General features: G+C 39.0%; 1 protein-coding gene across 5 annotated transcripts in view; it reads left to right on the top strand.

Annotated features, from left to right (window-relative positions):
* Positions 1-19,117, top strand: part of B3GALT1 (beta-1,3-galactosyltransferase 1) — a 230,150-nt gene that overhangs the window by 74,388 nt on the left and 136,645 nt on the right. The gene's annotated exons all lie outside the window — the stretch shown is intronic.

Raw genomic sequence — 19,117 nt, 5'->3', positions numbered from 1 at the left:
ATAACTAGAGTCAGTGGCGGATCCAGAGGGGATGCGGGCTGTCTGCAGTCGCTCACTATATATCTGTCCCTGAGAGGCAGACAGCGCATCCTACCGGCCTCTCTGATTGTGTTTTAAATATAATCAAAGCGTCCGGGCAGCATCTTCTGCCGGTCTCTACCGACAGGGACAGGTATATAGTGTGCGGCTGCTAGAAAAGAAAAAGGAGGCAGGGCACTAAATCGCCTTCCCCTAAAAAAAAAATCTAGGTCTACCACGACTAGAGTGGAACTTTTTTGGACCCCATTCTTTTTTTTTTTTTTTTTTAACATGTTGGATGCTGTATTAAGAAAACTTTAACAATTTATTAAGAATGTTACACACTTTTTAAGGCTGGTGTTGGGGTTCTTTACCTATGTTAGCAGAATAACCACCTGTAATTGAATAAGTCAGTCAGCAGTTTGTTAAATATCTATAGTAACGATCAATCGGAGTGCAGAATAAGAGACCACACAAATGTCTGGTTTCCTAACTGAGACTGCTTTACTGCAGAAATAACTCTTACACTTATAAAAGTTTTAGGGGCATAGAAGCTTAACAACCAATTAGAAGACAGTAAATTATGAAAACAACAAGAAAACAACAAGTTGCAGAATACACATAATGTAAGTTTGAAAGAAATCTTTCTTATTTTTTTTAATCTTCTCAGGCATTCTGCCACCAGTCTTATTGTTACTATCCATAGAACATTCAGCTGTCCATCCTTGGCTTGTCCATGTTCTCTGAGAACATCTTTTTGTAACATTTGTTCAAGGCTTCAATCTTTTTCTTCTCTTCTCATTCTGAGTATAATATCTGCTAATTTCTTTCAAGGCTATAACATAATGATTACTTATATGGATATGTCATTTTCATTTTGTAGACTCTCACACTGGGGTCAATGGGAGAGTGCAGGTGGATTGTGTGTAATTTATACACCAGGGTTGCATTAAAGCCATAACTTAGGAATTTGCACAAATCCCGACCTATATCAGTGCCCTGATGTTTAAACAACTACCGGAAGGCATACAACTAAATATTAACTATATGCTGTACTCTAAGTCAGAATTGCACCACTGCACAATGCTCCCCACCTTCTGCTCAGTGTTGACCAAGAGGATAGATCAACCCATTCTGAGCTACCAATAAGGTTGTCCCATGGCTGTGATAGCATTATTCTGTACAAAGGGGACTGTGCGATAAAGGGTACGTGCAATAAATTGTGTAAAGTGGCTGTCAGAGATACCGGACAGAGACTGTCACTGACTTATCTAGTGCTAATATAAGAGGAGGAATACCATAATTGTGCACAGTAGACATCCAGTTTGGTTCAATTAACCCAGTAAATATAACTCAGTAAGTTCATTAATAAGTCACTTGTGCACCAGTAAGGTAACCTATACAAATAACAATAAAGGAACACTACACTGGGGTCAAGGAGGGATCGGAATGCGCTTTCAGGGGTACCTTTATTGTGTGAAGCGTGTTAGAAATAGTGAGCGATTTAGGTGTAAATTATAAATGTGGTCAACATTAGACATTTTCAGAAGGAGTTTTTTTTTCTAGCTGGAAATACAAATCTGTTTATCCTGGACTTCTGGAGTTTAAATCACATAGGGTTCTGGGGCCTGATTCATTAAGGATCTTAACTTAAGAAACTTCTTATTTTAGACTCCTGGACAAAACCATGTTACAATGCAAAGGGTGCAAATTAGTATTCTGTTTTGCACATAAGTTAAATACTGACTGTTTTTTTTCATGTAACACACAAATATCAACTTTAATTTTCAGTGTACAAATAACCTATCAAGTATTTGTGTGCTACATGAAAAAACAGTCAGTATTTAACTTTTGTGCAAAACAGAATACTAATTTGCACCCCTTGCATTGTAACATGGATTTGTCCAGGAGACTTAAATGAGAAGTCTCTTAAGTTAAGATCCTTAATGAATCAGGCCCCTGTTTACTAACTAGAGAAAAGCCCTGTATTCAACAAAAATGTGTTTTTTTTCGCCGTTGATAGGGCTTCTTCCTACTGCTATTATCGTCGGCAGTAACCCCCTGTCGGAGAAGAGATTTGCCGAACATCTCCCGCTAAGGTTTCCCTGTGATACAAGATATGCACAGTAAGGTATACAGGATATCTTGTTGTGTCCCTATCTGTATCCTCTAGAGCCCCGACCCCCCCCCCCCCCCTCCCCTCAAAAAAAACTTTACTACTTGGATAAGCATTTTTTTCTGTTGCCCATTAATTAAAAATGGTTTTATTTTTTTCCAGTTTTCAATATTTTTTTTAATTTTTTTTTCAAAAATGTTTCTTGAAATTGGAATTGAAAGCCAGAGTCCAGGCTTTCACTTCCACTGAACATACGTGAGCCAGAAAGCAGATCCACCAAGACTATTCTTGGCGCCGCCAGCCGGTATCACCAGACAGCTCAGCTTCTCTGGCGGTATTTTCTTAAATTTACTTAGATTGAGTCAATAACTGATAATGCTGAAAATTCTATATACTAAGTATTGAATACATTAAAGTGTAAGTATTAAACATTGAATCACAAACGATGCCAAAATCTGTTTATTGTTGTGGGGGGTTTTGCAGCTACAAAGCAGAAATCCAGTTGTGTCTGTATTGTTTCCCTGCCCTACTTTATCTGACAATTAGCGGTGATAGTATGGAATGAAATTCCTAGTGCAGTCTTTAGAGATTAAGAATTAAGAAACATTGTATCACAAAGAAATACAATGGTCTCATAAGGTCCCTGAAAGGAAAGAAAAATAGGAGTAGGATATATGAGAGGGCTGATTACTGCAGGTGTAAATAGAGTGTATGTGTTAAATCAATAGGACAGACCATTACCAAGACTCAGTAATAGAAAATAGATAGTGCTTCTTATATAGTGAATCCATTCTATAGGGACCATCTCTTAAGATAAACGTGTTTTACAATCAGACACATTGCGGATGGTTCAGTGGAGTCTGGAAATACAGCAAGTGATACATATGTACTGTTGTTTCATTACCATTAAATCAATCTTTACAAATATAATGTAACATGCAAACTATACCACTTCCTGCTAGATCTTATTACAACAGATATATGCTGCATATGTATATATACAAATACAGTATATATCTATATCTATCATATAGATATAGATATAGATATAGATATATATATATATATATATATATATATATATATATATATATTTGCAGTGTCTATGTTGCTTCTGCAATCCCTCTTGTAGCCGAGGAATGGATCCAGATCTCTGTTCTTTGTTAAAAACCATTTAAACTCGCCTCTCTTATTATATTGTATGAACATCACGCTATGCACACGCACAATGTACTTGTATGAGTTAATTCTTGAAAATGTAGGCAATCATTTCACAAATCCCTAAAATAAATATACAAGACTTTGATTTATTTTGTTGTTCAACAACTCTAATTGTCAGTCGCCCCTTAACGAGATCATTTGGGTTCCTGGTCTGTATATAACACAATGGACCTGTCCTGCAAGGAGAATTCTTGAATTAGTACTTTAGGTTTACAGTTCTAAGCAATTCTCTCTCTATAATCTGGTGCCAAATAGGACCGTTCAGAGTAACGTGACCTCCTACTGACATGATGGAATAATACATTGTGTTACGCCTCTTTTGGTGGATTTACAAATGACAGATTGCATTCATTATACTTATTATTTATATGCTTCCTATAAATATATATATATATATACTTATTTCAAAAGTAGTTCAAATAGATTCAAAATGACAATGTGAAACTCAGATAAACTTTCCATGCAAATCCTGAATGTGGCCAGATGCCACACTGCCGTGCAGATGCCGTGAAACACTGGAAATGTCCAGGTCCCCTTCCAGGCGGCAGCTATTCAATAAAAATGTCTGCATATTTAAACAATAAGTCTGAAAAGTATATCCAAATTTGGTGCTATTGGTTCATCTTTAGAGTCTGTCTACCCAAAGAGGGCCGTCATCATCATCATCAGCAGCTATTTATATAGCGCCACTAATTCCGCAGCACTGTACAGAGAACTCACTCACATCAGTCCCTGCCCCATAGGAGCTTACAGTCTAAATTCCCTAACACACACACAGACCGAGAGAGACTAAGGTCAATTTAATTACAGCCAGTGTCGGACTGAGGAATGAAGGGCCTACTGGGGAATGAAGGGCCTACCGGGGAAACCAGTGACTGGGGTCCACCTAATACCATGTATCGCTGCAAAGCGGGTGAATGTATGACTGCATTCAAATTAAATGTGCTTAAGAAATTAAAAACAGAGGAAACTTACTTACAAAGATCAATACTCACAGGTGGGATACACAAAATTGTAGTGTTCCTTACAATTTGTCCTGTTCTTCAGATCAAGAAAGGCACAGCAGCTCAGTTTCACCCATTTTATTATCAGTACTGAGGTTGCGGTGCTTCTCAAATTTAGTTCTCGCTCACTAACTACATTTGAGAACCGCAGCTGCCGCTGTGCTGATACTAAATTGGCCGGAACGGAGCTCAAATGTAATCAGTGTTCCGGTGTGCACAGCTGGATTAAGGCTCTGGGGGGCCTGGGGTACTTAAGACAGGGGTGCTCCTATGATATAACAGTTTAGACAAATACACAGGCAATACTGTGTATACTACTGTTAGATGCACGCAGTTCTGCCTTTACAAGCAGTACACGGTGAAGCGGGACATACCTTCCAACTGTGCTTGCAGTCCGACTAAATCCTGACCAAGTAAGCCAGTCACCCAAATTCTGGACTGGTCCACCAGATTCAGGACAATTGGCAGACTGTCCTGCTCTCTCCTACCTGTTCCTGTCACTTTCACAACATGTGGCTGCTGGTGTCTTAGATCAGTTGCTACTTGTCTGGATCCTGGCATGTTGGAGGCCCTATTCGGATAAAAATGAATACATGAAATTTAGAAAACTCCAACCAGCCCCGACGTTAAATCAATAGCAACCGCTTTTAATAATTAGGCCTCTCTTTAGCCCCAACATTAAAATAACAGTACTCACATTTGATAAATAGATCTATTTCCCTCCAGCTAGCACCAACACTATAGTGTTCCCATTTAATAAATAAATCTATTTCCTCCCTCCAGACAGCCCCAGCAATAAATTAACAGCATTTACATCAAATAACCATTTTCAACAACCATCCCTGGAATTAAATAATTCATATTCTCATTTAATAAATAAACCTCATTCTCACCAAACTCACTCCCACATTCAATTAATAGCCCCCAAATGACCCCATCATAAATTACTAGGCCCTACTAGTAAATTAAATTGCCCCATTATCACCCCACAAACAAAATAGCACTCATTAATTAGCCAACACCTACCTCACACCCAAATTACATTGCCACGAACCCCCTTTGCCAACACATACACTCCATTGCCACAAGCCCCCTTTGCCCTCACACACATGCACTTCATTGCTACAAGCCCCTTTGCCCTTACACACACACTCCATTGCCACAAGCCCCTTTTGTCCTCACACACACTCCATTGCCACAAGCCCCCTTTACCCTTACACATACACACACTCCAATGCTACAAGCCCCCTTTGCCCTTACATAAACACTCCATTGCCACAAGCCCCCTTTGTCCTCACACACACTCCTTTGCCACAAGTCCCGTTTGCCCTTACACACACACACTCCATTGCCACAAGCCCCCTTTGCCCTCACACACACTCCATAGACAACTGCCCTTTTGCCCTCACACACGCTCTATATAGCTTTAGCTAATTGTTTTGGGTTTGCTAATAGCCAAATTCTGTGCTAATTTAGCCTTGCTTCTTATTATATACCAAGTGCTTTTATCTCTCCATAGTAGACCTGGGAGGGGGCGGGGGGCGGTCTGGGCCTCCCCACATCCCACCCCCTCACACAATGCGCTGTTACGCATTTCATTACATTGTGTTTTTGTATGTTTTTCTTAATACTGTCAGTTACTAACAAGCATCTGAAGTTCTCTCCTTTGTATTCTGTCAAACATGTTCATCTGGGTAGGCGCTTTTTCATTTGCTTACTTATTTGTATAAACTTTGCTATTTCTGGTCTCTGGCAACTGTTATTATTTTTGTATTATATTTGAAAATACAAATTCAATTCTTAAAACAAAAAATGAAAATGTGTATATTTCCTGATCCTCATCTCTATCTAGGAAGAACGATATCCACTACGTTATAACCAATGAATCAATGTTTAATGTAATTGTAACAGCAACCTGGATCTGTAATTAGATGATTATAGTTGGCACACTCTCCAGGGAACAGAAAACTGGATAGGATGCTTTTGTTAGGTGGCATGGGTGTATCAGTGTAGACAGTGATCCATCACCATTACCCCTCCTGTACCACCCTTTTTCCCACCTTTTCCCCAGTTAATTATTTGTAATAACTGCCAAACCTGGATCGTTTTAATAAAGTGAGATCGAAACCTGTCTTTCTGTAGATGGTATTCTGTCCTTGCTCTGAACTTATTTAAATTTCCATTTGAATGGTGTTCCCAGTAGATTCTGCTCCAACAATAATTTTAGTTTATTTGCAGCAATTGGATGGTCATTCCAGAAGATACAGCAAAATGCAGTGATTAGGGGCCTGATTCCTTAAGGATCTTAACTTAAGAAACTTCTTATTTAAGTCTCCTGGACAAAACCATGTTACAATGCAAGGGGTACAAATTAGCATTCTGTTTTGCACATAAGTTAAATACTGACTGTTTTTTCTTGTAGCATACAAATATCAACTTTAAATTTAAATTTCAGTGTACAAATAAGCTATCAAGTATTTGTGTGCTACATGAAAAAACAGTCAGTATTTAACCTATGTGCAAAACAGAAAACTAATTTGCACCCCTTGCATTGTAACATGGTTTTGTCCAGGAGACTTAAATAAGAAGTTTGTTAAGATAAGATCCTTAAGGAATCAGGCCCTAGATCATTACAAATAGTACAGGATTACAAAACAAAACTTCCATTCCCTCTTTGTTTGTGAAATGTTTACACTGTATAACTGTAAAAGTAATGTTAAGCAAAGTCTCTGCACTTTATATAACACATTGTTTAACTCCCGCTGGTAGTACTGTTTTCTCACTGCTGTTATACAATATGTACTTTGTATGTTATTATTCTATGTTTGCTTATACAATATCTGGCCGTGTTTTTTTTAAACTATCTTTAGATTTTTTTTTTACACCAAATATTTGTAATTAGCAGCTTTCCGTCAGCAACATATATTTCAAGAGATACAACACGTTTCTGGAAAATTATTACACCTACGGGTGAAAATGTATGCACTGTCACCTTTTAAATAATGGTTTGCCGTTAAACTCCTGTGTTGTCTGTGTCCTCTACAATGTTACATGCATAATTTTTGGAAAGGCTATTAATAGTCATAAAAATAATAATGGTAAGGAAAATATATGGCTTTTCAGAGTAAACGGACCTTCTCCTAACGCAATGAAAAGATCAAGTTATGACCTTGTGCCTGATGAGAATTTCTTTGACGGAACTGCAAAATCAAATCAGAGTATTATTATAATTTACAGGATAGATACATACAGACTGAAGAGAGGAGTAGAGGTGATGTGCCATGACTTACATTACAATTACAAAGCAGTAAATAAATTGGTTTAGCTGCATGTTCAACAGTTCAATCTCTTCCAAATGATTGTACTGTTAATAAACTAGAGACTCTTCATTAAAATAAAGAGGCGGGACAACACCGATTGTAATGGACTTTGCCGCCAGTCAGGACTTTTGTCCCAATTCCTGGGATTGCAAAACAATCATCAAAGCGCTGATAAGATATATTATATACAATCATTTATCTTCACTGCTGCTGTCTAGACAGAGTATATGGCAACCCTGCACACAGCGGGTAAAAAGGTGAAGAAGGATAAATATCCATTTCTAATAAAGTTTTTACTGAAACACCATAACATGAATGAAATCGGGACAGGTGGGATGCATGCATGTTGTTGACACAGTGAGAGCATCCGGGATCTGCAGGGGTCTCCAGCATGGGGCCACCACAGTGCCGCTAGTTGGAGAGTGCAGATCTGCTGATTGAAAATACATTTTATTGGTGTACATCAACATTAAGTGCAAACAGAAAGTGAAAACCTTTTGCTATAATGACATCCCACTGTTTCCATTGCCACTGTGTTTAGCAACACTCCTCACAGTGACCGGTTGTTATCGGTTACAGCACATATTGTCTTCTGCACCATCTTTTTATAAATGTCCCCAAATGTTTCTTGTAGCTCTAGCTAGTGTCTACTAATTGGCACTGTTGTCTTACCTGTCAGTATTCCTAAAAGTGTATAAGTAGATTACATGGACATGTTAAACAGATCTGAATTGTCTTTCCCCAATTAGTACTCTTTGAAATGATGTGTGTGACATTCGTTGGGAAAGTCCATTTCACCCATGGCTGGATATAGACAAAGTAATTTATGGACTCGTGTTCTCCTAGAATAAGTCACTATGAGAATTTATTGTGTTATATTGATATATCCTACTGTCCATGTAATCTACATTTGCGCATAGAGAAATGGCCAAAGCCCTAATGCTTTCACTACATGAACTGCAGATGAAATAGTCTGTTCTTTCAGCGCTGTAAAAAACAAATTAAGCGATTCAGAACAATCAATGGGGGCTTAACTGAGGTGGAGAAATGTTTAAGGAGTACAACCTTGAAAAACCAAATGGAATTAATGGTAACTTCACACAAAGTAAGTCAATATCTCTGAACAGTCCATTATACAAAGAATATATAAATAAATAGATTTTTATTGAGTAGCAGGTATTTTACACTGAGTCTACCTTGGTGAAACTTTTACACCTGACGGATCCCTGCTATTAGATTTTTGCTGGAGACACCCAGTATTTAATGTCATCTGTGAATCTTATCTGACTTTGCTGTCTTGCATAAAAGCCCTCAAACTGTCTCCTTCTTTTCCCCCTATTGGTCTGCCCACCAATGAGGACTCCAACATTGTTACTTAACAAGTGCAGGGCAAGGCGAGCATAGTCATTATTTTAGTTTTCATTTTGATCCTAGATCTCCTTAAACACATAAGTCCATTAAGATGGACTTTTTTGGATATATCAGCAAAGTAGACCCACATGGTCTATTTTACAAATATAACCCATATCTTATATCTAATAATTTGTTAGAAATACTCTCTGACACTTCTCTTTTCCAACTTAGGGGACTGGCTTATACAACACTCTGCGTACGCCCAGCACCAACAGCTCATACTTGTTGCCTGCTTTCCAAGAATGCCAAGAAGACTCCCAAATTTCAAGTAGTTCTCCCGGTCTCCCAGGAGTACAGTCCTCCTAGTGAAGTGGGCGGGACAGGGGCCAAAATGATGCAATTCACTACACCAGACTCCCCCCTCGTTAGATAGAGGATAGGGTTTATCAGGACTTATGAGGCAGCTGAGTGTTCTCTGTGGAGGGATTGTGTCTTTTTACACAAATCCATACATACCAAACATAAAAAAAAAATTGGGAACTGTAAAATGATGGCGTTTCTAAATTTGTAAAGAAATACAAGAAAAGAGGGGCCTTTAGGATTAAAGACGTTTCTCATATTCTCTTGGTACTTCCTTCGAAAAAATTCATCCACCTTATGGTGAGCGATAGGAAAGAGGAGACTGGGTCACATTGGAATTCTCATTTCTCAATATGTCTTGTCACAATACTGGTTGCTCCCAGGTGAGAACCACTTGGCTGGGGTAGCTGTCAGAGACACGCCACGACTGGCCAAGCTGCTTAGTATTGAGAGGACGGGTCGCAAGTGACAAGCTGAAGACGATGGGTCGGGGAAGGTAGAATAGTGAAGTAAGAAGCCCAAGTCTATGGTTGCTTTAAATTCCCATGCTTGTGAGTTGCTACATAATCCACCACCAAATCCTCCTGTAGTATTTGTCTAATTTTCATGAACATTTTTTTTTAACTGAAGAAAGTTTTGCAAGAATTTGAAATAAGGGTACAAAATAAAAAAAAATTAGGGAAAGACATTAAGTTGGGAGGGAGGGTAAGGAGGGGTACATAGTGGGTAAGGAACACAACAGTAGGTTATAAAAATAATAATCGCACACCTGAAAGTGCTGAGATGTAATTATAAAATAGCAGTTGCACATTTACACTTCAAACCATCTAAACCAGTATACATGACATTAGAACACTCTGGTAATTTGACACTTATATTCACAAGGCATGATCAATCTCCTGAGAAGACCAAGGAGGAGTTCCCGCTCCCTCAGTTACATATACCTGCCGACTACGCCATTTCAGTAGTGGAAAGGCAGCCGCGGTAGAATAGGGCACCCCCACAGTCTGCATTTCAAAACTATAATTTACTTTTGATGTGATCATTGTCAGTGGGGAGCTAATAGTTGTTTTCAGGCTTGGACAATAGCTTCTCTGGTGGCTATAAAAATGAGCCCCATCACATACCTTTCCAATTATGGAAATTATTATGGGGAGTGGTGTAGAAGGGCTAGTTCCGGGGAGGGAAGAACAGGGTGTCGGAAGATAGCCGCTAGTAAATTGAAAACTTCAGCCCATAAGGGCTGTAAGGCTGAGCAGGACCAGAAAATATGGAAACTATCCCCTCTTCCTGAACAGTTACACCAACAAGATGGGGACATGGAGGTCCACATCTTGTGCAATTTCTCAGGGGTGACATATAACCTATTGATGATCTTTTCATGAACGTTTTTACAATCTCCATCGTCAAAGAACCACTTTTTGGCTTAACAGGTCTATTTTACTTATATTATTTTAATAACAGTACTTTGCTAAAATTTTATTTATAAGTATTCTTGAAATGTATTCATCTGCTCATTGAACAAAGAATAGAGAAAAAGGGGGAACTGTTTGAACTGCATCAATGTAAATGAGATGCTGGGTTAACTGTGGTGCATGGGCTCAAGAATTAATTCCTTAGTACAATAGTTTAATCTGTTGTTATCAATGCTTCTTGGCACGTATCTGTAGGAATCATGTGATAATTATTGGAACTGCCATGTTTTGTGAATAATTTATGGCATATGAAACAGTTTATGTTGGTGCTTTATATGGCAAGTAAAATAAAATGTTCAACATGATAAGTAAGTTTCAAGAAATTGCGGGTTGCTCAGCGATGACAGATTGCCTCCGCTCATAACATTACTTCCAAGATAGATGAGAAAAACTGATTTCATTTATAATCTTCACCAACTGAAGTTTTTCTTCTCAAGAGAGAGAGGAAACCGTTTTGTCCTACTAAGAATTAAAAAATAAATAAAAACAGATTAAATCAGAATATCATTATAACATCTTATATTGTACACGCCGCATTCCAATGATCCCGTGAGCAAGTTGTGTCTATTTATCAAAGGGACAATGGGATTTTCACATTGAAAGTTAAAGCAAACATTGGTGTTATTAGATTGTACGCTCCTTTGAGCAGGGTCATCTCTCCTCCTGTCTTCACCACTTTTAACTCTGCTCTCCAGCTACCTAGCCCTCCTCCTCGAGGACCCTCTTCCCCCCCATTCCATCTCGCTCCCTCCTCTTCCCTTTGGGGGTTTCCCTGTCATCCGTGCCCTCCTTCTTGGGCTCCGTCGTGTGCGGACCTTCCCCTCTCCCCTCCCCCCCGCCCCTAGATGTGCTTTGAGCTCACTGAGTTACTGTGCTTATTGTTTACTGTACTGTGCTGTCTCACCTCGTATTGTAATTTTGTTTGTCCCTGTACGGCGCTACGGACACCTAGTGGCGCCCTATAAATAAAAAATAATAATAATTGTTGTTCCTATTATATATTATACCATTTTGCATCATATTTATATCGGTTAAATGTACAATGTTTTACATATTTGCATTTACTAGCATGTGTGGCAGCTGAATGACTACATATAGCATGCTTCCCAATATCTGTCTTTCTCCTAAATTGAGACCCGCCTACACTCCCTATGAAACATTACATAACCGCAGCACTTTGGGGACATGGCCACGTCAGAGTGGGCGTGCTACTCGCCAGGGTCATGTCTTGTGCTTCCGTAGCATTAGGCCCCCCCAACCATGGTGAGCGGGGATATAACTCCCACCTTCCCACAAGTTGGGACAATTAAGAGGTATCCTTATAGGGGAACTAAATTGTAAAAAATAGGATGCGTTTTCTTACATATATGAGAGTGAGAGTTTGATATTTCATACTGAATTAGAGAAGAAGTTCACGTGTTTCAGTTCTTTGTAATCTGCCCTCATATAGCAAATGGTGAGGTTCCCACCACAGGAACCCCTTTGTTAATTGAAGCCAGAACCTCGAAGGCTCCCTTTTTCAGGCAACACAATGGAATTGTGCTGATCGAACAATATTTAAGCTGCAACAGGCGTATACACAATGCCCATTTCCATGAGCATTTCTCCCTCTTTCTCTTCCGATGCGTCATTCACCAGCAATTATTGCTATAGCAGCGGGACTACCAGGAGAGAAGGATAACTACCGTCGTCACTACTCTCAGCAACCAGATGGTACTCTCTGGATCATGATGAGATTGGGGAGCGACAGGAGGCTATATTGCATAGTTTCATATGCAGTGTGCTACCAAATTGGTCACATGGTGCTATGTGAGGCTACGGAGGCATTTGAAGGGGCTTTAACATCTGAAGCACATGGTATATCTTTCACATAAATAACTGGTTCCCAAAAATTGTTGTAAAAGAAAAATGTGAAGTGCAGAGTGAAGTGAGTCTGTATGAGCGCTTGCAGCATTTGCAGGCAGTGACAGGTAAAGAAGGGGAGATTGTGTTCTAAGACAGTATGTGTAAGGTTAGTATTGGCTTCGCGGGATAGGGGTGATAGAAATATAGAAGTACTAGCAAAGAATCCTATATAGAAGTCTGGCACCCATTGTGACAGGAGACTCTGCAGCGGCACAGTACAAAGAATGTATCATTTTGTTTGGAACCAGTCATTTCACATAGGCTGCATAATCATGATGTCACATGTTCCTTTTAAATTAATAGGATGTAGTCTGAAGAATATTGCTACAGCCCACAACATTGATACACTTTATTAAATACCTGTATACGGGCCTGAATTTGTGGAACAAGGTGTAAGTATTGTTGGTGCAGGGGGTGTGGTGGTTGTGGGTCACGGATGTGGGTGGAGTCCAGCAATGCCATGTCGCCCCCACCTCTGAGGCCCACGCTCCAGACACCCCTGCTGATGCCCCTACTCTGCTGTAAAAAGAGCAGAGCGGAGGCCTTTTCTGTTGCATCAGACTGGCGCAAGGACCGAGCAATTTTGCTATGGGGCTCAGCTATGCTTTGTTCAGGCAGCACTTTCTTAACCACTATTATTATTATTATTTATTATAGATTTGTGAGACGCCACAGTGCTCTGCATTGCCGTGCAGTAGGATGAACCAGACATACATAAAACAAGGACATACAACATACTTGCCTACTCTTCCGGATTTTCCAGGAGGCTCCCGAATTTTGGGGAATCCTCCCGTTCTCCCGAAATAGTAGGCATTCTCGCGGATTGTTGAGGAGGCGGGGCTTAATGCCACGATCGAACCATTAAGCACCGCCCTCTGATATGCAATGCAGTGATTTTTTTGGCATTTCATAGCAGGGGGCGGGGCCATATTGATGCAATGGCATAACCACGCCCACTCCTATCCCCCGTCACATGACCTCTCCCAGAGGAAAGGTATGAAATGATGGCAAGTATGCTTCAAACTAGATTTATTTTGACCATTTAAGCTGGGTACATGCTACAGGTTTTTCACCAACAATGGCGTCACCACTCCCTTCTCCTGCATTGGTCACATGACTTCTCCTCCAAGAATTTGAAAGTAGGCAAATATGACATACAAGGCAGACAAAATAAATGCAGACATGAAAACAAACTGTATGGAGGACCCTGCTCATTAGAGAGCTTACATTCTAAGTGAAAGTGTGGCTTAGAGTAGAGATTGGGACAGATGTGAGAGTGTATTAGTGTGAATAGTATCAGGGATAAGGTAATTATTTAAAAAGAGATGGGTGTTTAGAGAACGTCGGTACACTACAATTAATTTATTAATTAATGGTAGAATACATATATTAGGACGGCATATATGCAGATATATAAATCATACTGGCCAACTCTCCTGGAATGTCCAGGAGACTCCCGGATTCTGGGTAGGTCTCTTGGACTTCCGGGAGAGTATGGCAGCCTCCCGCATCTGCCCACTTCCTAGTGAAGTGGACAGCATTAGATCCAAAATACCGCAATTCTCAGGGAATGCCCCCCGCTGGAAAATGACGCGCTTGCGTCATTACGTTGCGGGGTCCAAATTATGCGATTTGCTGAGCCCCGCACGCCCACCTCCCCCCTGTAGCTCCTGGACGCCGACTTCAAGAAGTAGGCAAGTATAATATAAATACTGTATCTGTATGCAGTATAACTTACAGCCAGGTGTTTTACCTATAATGTACAGAAAACAAACTCTATTTATAAATCAGATCTGCTGACGGTGCTTCAGGAGTGACCCCAATGAACGTATCCCTGAAATGTGTACCTTGTAAGAGACTGTATACAACAAGTTCTCACTTTTTTAAATACAGAAGAGCGGAAAAATCCAAGCACATGATATAGGAAGCATCAGGCAGTTTATCAGCTTCCCTTGGCAGTACAATCTCTCCTGCAAGTTCTCACCTGTAATTGCTATTTATGATTCTAAATATAACTGATTTATTCAGTGTCATTACTATTTATGTGCGGTGAGTGTGCGTTAGGTCTTCTGGGAAAGTCAGCTTTGAAAGTTAATGTATGGAATTTTCTTGCAGATCGTTATAGAACCTGGAACTAAGACAGCATCATATCAAACATTATTGCAGTAGTTTGGTATGAAAACAAGAAGGGAGAAAAATAAATAAATAAAATTAAGGGCAGTATTAACATCCTGAATAGTTTTGCATGAAACTGACCTCATAGCATCAAAGGCGTCTTTTTGATGGATTCTGTACATTCCTGGTAATATGATTAATCATCAGAACAATCTCTGTGCTTGAGCTAAGCCAGTAGGAAATAACTGAGAGCTTCATACAGAGTTAGTCCTCGCTGAGTTTTTTGCCACGTGAACTTTATATTGGATGTAAGAAGGTTATTTGCTGTCATGTTGTGCTAACAAAAGATGAACTGTAATCTCTTCTCTATAATTAACAAAAATCCCTTTGCTCTGACCTAACAACAGAGATCGCTGGTTTTGACAAACCATCTAACAAGGTACCTGATGATTGACAGCTGCAGAATACTATTGGAATGTTATTCCAGTAGGGGAGTACAACTGTACATATATTCCAACGCCTTACAAGTACTGCAAGTGTAACGTGTTTGTGTAAAGGAAAAACCTATGGATACAAATTAATGGGAGAATATAATTTGTTTCCTATATCTATATTTCAGTAACCTACAAGTGGATTCTTATCTGCATTGTGGTGGGTGTAGGCAGTCTACTGACGACTTTTTAGGATGGGCTACCTACTGTACCAACTTATTGGTCTTGATATTTATCTCACCAGGTAAAGCCATCACTGGGAACCAAGAGTACAACTTTTATATAAACATTTCTTTACATTACCACTTAAATATTTTGATTATGCCGTTTATTCCCTCTTTTATGGAACATGCAGCTTACTATATAAAAACTCAATCATTGACAGTAAAAATATATATTTTATACTATTTATTCCTACTGTATAAGGATAAGAGAAGTCACTGAAAAGTTTTCCCACATGTTGTCCTAATGGACACTGAAGGGGAGACATGAGAATTTACTGTTCATAAGCAATGACATCACAACTCATCCTTTATACAGATATTGTTTATAGGAGTTTATACATATATTCCAATTGTAAAGCGCTACGGAATTTGCTGGCGCTATATAAATAAATGTTTATGATGATTATGATGATATTGCATCATTTGTGTTTCATGTCACAATAATACAGGTAAAGATAATTAATACATTGACCTTAAGATCTGTTCAGATTCTGGAGGCTAGTTACAAAGCACAAACGTCTGCTATGCAGTAAGAAAATATGCACGTTTGTTTATATTTATACCAAGGCACATAGGTGTAAGGAGCAAGATCATCATAATCATCATCACATCATCTATTTATCATCACCATTTATTCATATAGCGCCACTGATTCCGCAGCGCTGTACAGAGAACTCATTCACATCAGTCCCTGCCCCATTGGGACTTACAGTCTAAATTCCCTAACATACACACATACATACAGACAGACAGAGAGACTAGGGTCAATTTTTTATAGCAGTCAATTAACCTACCAGTATGTTTTTGGATTGTGGGAGGAAACCGGAGCACCCGGAGGAAACCCACGCAGACACAGGGAGAACATACAAACTCCACACAGATAAGGCCATTTATTTATATAGCCCCACTAATTCCGCAGCTCTGTAAAGTTGAAGCACTCAGAAAGCAGTAAGTGTTGAAAAGTTTTTTTATTCTTTCGTAATGCAGTCTTAGTTCTAGGGTAGAACAAGACTGCCTGAATGAATACATAGAAATACAGAGAGTTCAAATATTGTATCTGAACACATATAATACATTAATAATATTTTATCCAACTTATATATTTGTACCATAATTTATTCTATTACATCCCTCTCTTTGTGAATGCAATTCACACACTATAACCTTTAACTAGATAAACATTTCAAATACAAAAAAGTAAAAAGGAAAGTAACATCCCCTACTTTACAAATATAAAAAAGCCTAACTATCAAGACGGAAATGTTAATTTAAGTTGTGGTACAAATATCCTATTCCTTGATATTTTTCAATGCAATTGAGACTTTTCCTTGTGATTCTGAGACAACATTTATTATTTCAGTACTTTCAACAATCTGTGCAATGTCTGTTTGTGCTGCTTTCTTAGCAGCTAAATCAGCTCTGTGATTTCCTTTTGTTAACTCATCATGTTCTGTAATATGCACTTGGCATTTAATAACTGCTACCTGTTTTGGTGACTGAATAGCATGCAGCAATTCATTTACAATTTCATGATGAGAAACAGGTGTACTATTAGCTGAAATTCCTTTGTCGCCATATTTCAGCATAATCATGAACGACACCAAACCCTTATTTACTATCTGTGTAAATATTTACTGTTTTACCCTCTGCCAATTGACAAGCTTTATTTATTGCTTTAAATTTGGCGATCTGAGCAGAATGAGGAAATGATAAACTTTCAGAATATACAGTCATATTATCATCTACTATTGCAAATCCTGACTGTAATGATCCTGTATCATTTTTCCTATGAAAACTTCCATCTACATAGAAAATCAAATCAGGATTCTGCAATGGTATTTCTTTTAAATCTGGTCGTGATGCAGTAGTTTGCTGCATGTACACAACACAATCGTGGCTCATGAGCAAAATGTGTAAAATTCTGACGTTCACTCTTATGTGTATTCTCCTCGTCTGATTCACTTAATGCCAAATCATTATCATTTGTATCCAAATATACCTTCCCCTCTCTCTGAATCTTACAATATTCAATACCAGAAGCAATAGACAACAGGGTTGCAGAGTTTAAAACTTTGTATCTGACAAGTGTAATATTTGGAGCCATAAGAAGAATCAATTCCCATTTTGTTAGTCTGGCATTTGTAACATGTCCAGTCATATGGCAATTTAAAAGTGCAGCTACTGCATGTGGAACTTGTACTGTAAGTGGATTTCCCAAAACCATATCAGCACATTTGCCTACTAACACAGCAGTGGCTGCTACAGATTTTAAACAATTTGGGAGCCCTCTTGCCACTGGATAAAGTTGTTACTGTATAATGCCACAGGTCTAGGGGTGTTCCCATGGGGCTGTGTTAAAACACCTGCAGAATGACCTGATTGTTCATGACAAAACAAAGTGAATGGTAATTCATAATTTGGTATACCCAATATTCAATACCAGAAGCAATAGGCAAGAGTTTTTGTTTAAGCTGTTCAAAACAACTTTTGGTAATATCCGTGTGGATGAGAGGTTCTTTAACAGTATCAGTTGAAAGTTTATACAAAGGAACAGTAAAACTTGATAGTTTGATATAAAATGTTGACAGAATCCTGCACAACCAAGGAATCCGTGCAATTTCCTTTTGTTCATTGGCAAAGTTAAGTCTAGATGGCTTGTACGGGATCTGGGGATAAATGTCTTTTCCTTTAGTTAAACAGTGTCCTACGTATAGGACCTGTGGACTGCAGAACTGCATTTTATCCTTTGACACTTTATGTCCTGAATATGTCAAATGAGTTAGCAACTCGCCAGTGTCTGAAAGTGATGCCTCAAAAGAATCGGAGCATAACAACAAATTATCTACATATTGAATGAGTGTGCTCCCTTGAGAAAACCTCAAAGTCTTTAAATCAGCTGCTAGGGCCTGGCTGAATATAGTACCACTGTTTACAAAACCCTGGGGAATCCTAGTCCAGGTGTACTGTTCACCCTGATAGGTAAATGCAAACAAATATTGGCTATCCTCATGTATAGGAATAGAAAAGTAGGCAGAACATAAATCAATGACTTAGAAAACCTGGGCTTCTGGTGGTATTTGCATAAAAATTGTTACAGGATTTGGAACATTGGAACAACTGGATGTAAGGGTTCAACAACCGCATAGCCCTTAGATCTTGGACTAGCCTAAAGCCCCGGCCAACACCCTTCTTTATGGGGTAGATCGGACTGTTACTTTCGGACTGGACTTTGGGTTTTAATAAAAACACCCTGATGTAATAATGAATGTATTACAGGGAAAATACCTTGCTCAGCTTCTGGCCTTAAAGGATACCGAGGCAATTTGGAAGTCTTACATTTGGCTTTAATTTAACAGAAATTGGGCTAACTTTCATTTTCCCAATTTTGTTTGCTTCTGTAGTCCACAACTGACTAGGTACACGTTCTAGCATGTCATCTACCGTATTGTTTAGCCCTGGTTGGTAGCACCATAGGGGCTGAATCTCATATGTGTCGTGATAAGGCATATTAGTAT

Source organism: Mixophyes fleayi, chromosome 7, assembly GCF_038048845.1.
Source record: "Mixophyes fleayi isolate aMixFle1 chromosome 7, aMixFle1.hap1, whole genome shotgun sequence".
Classification (NCBI taxonomy): domain Eukaryota; kingdom Metazoa; phylum Chordata; class Amphibia; order Anura; family Limnodynastidae; genus Mixophyes; species Mixophyes fleayi.
The sequence above is the reverse complement of the archived record's forward strand: the minus strand, read 5'-3'. Positions and strand labels throughout refer to the sequence as shown.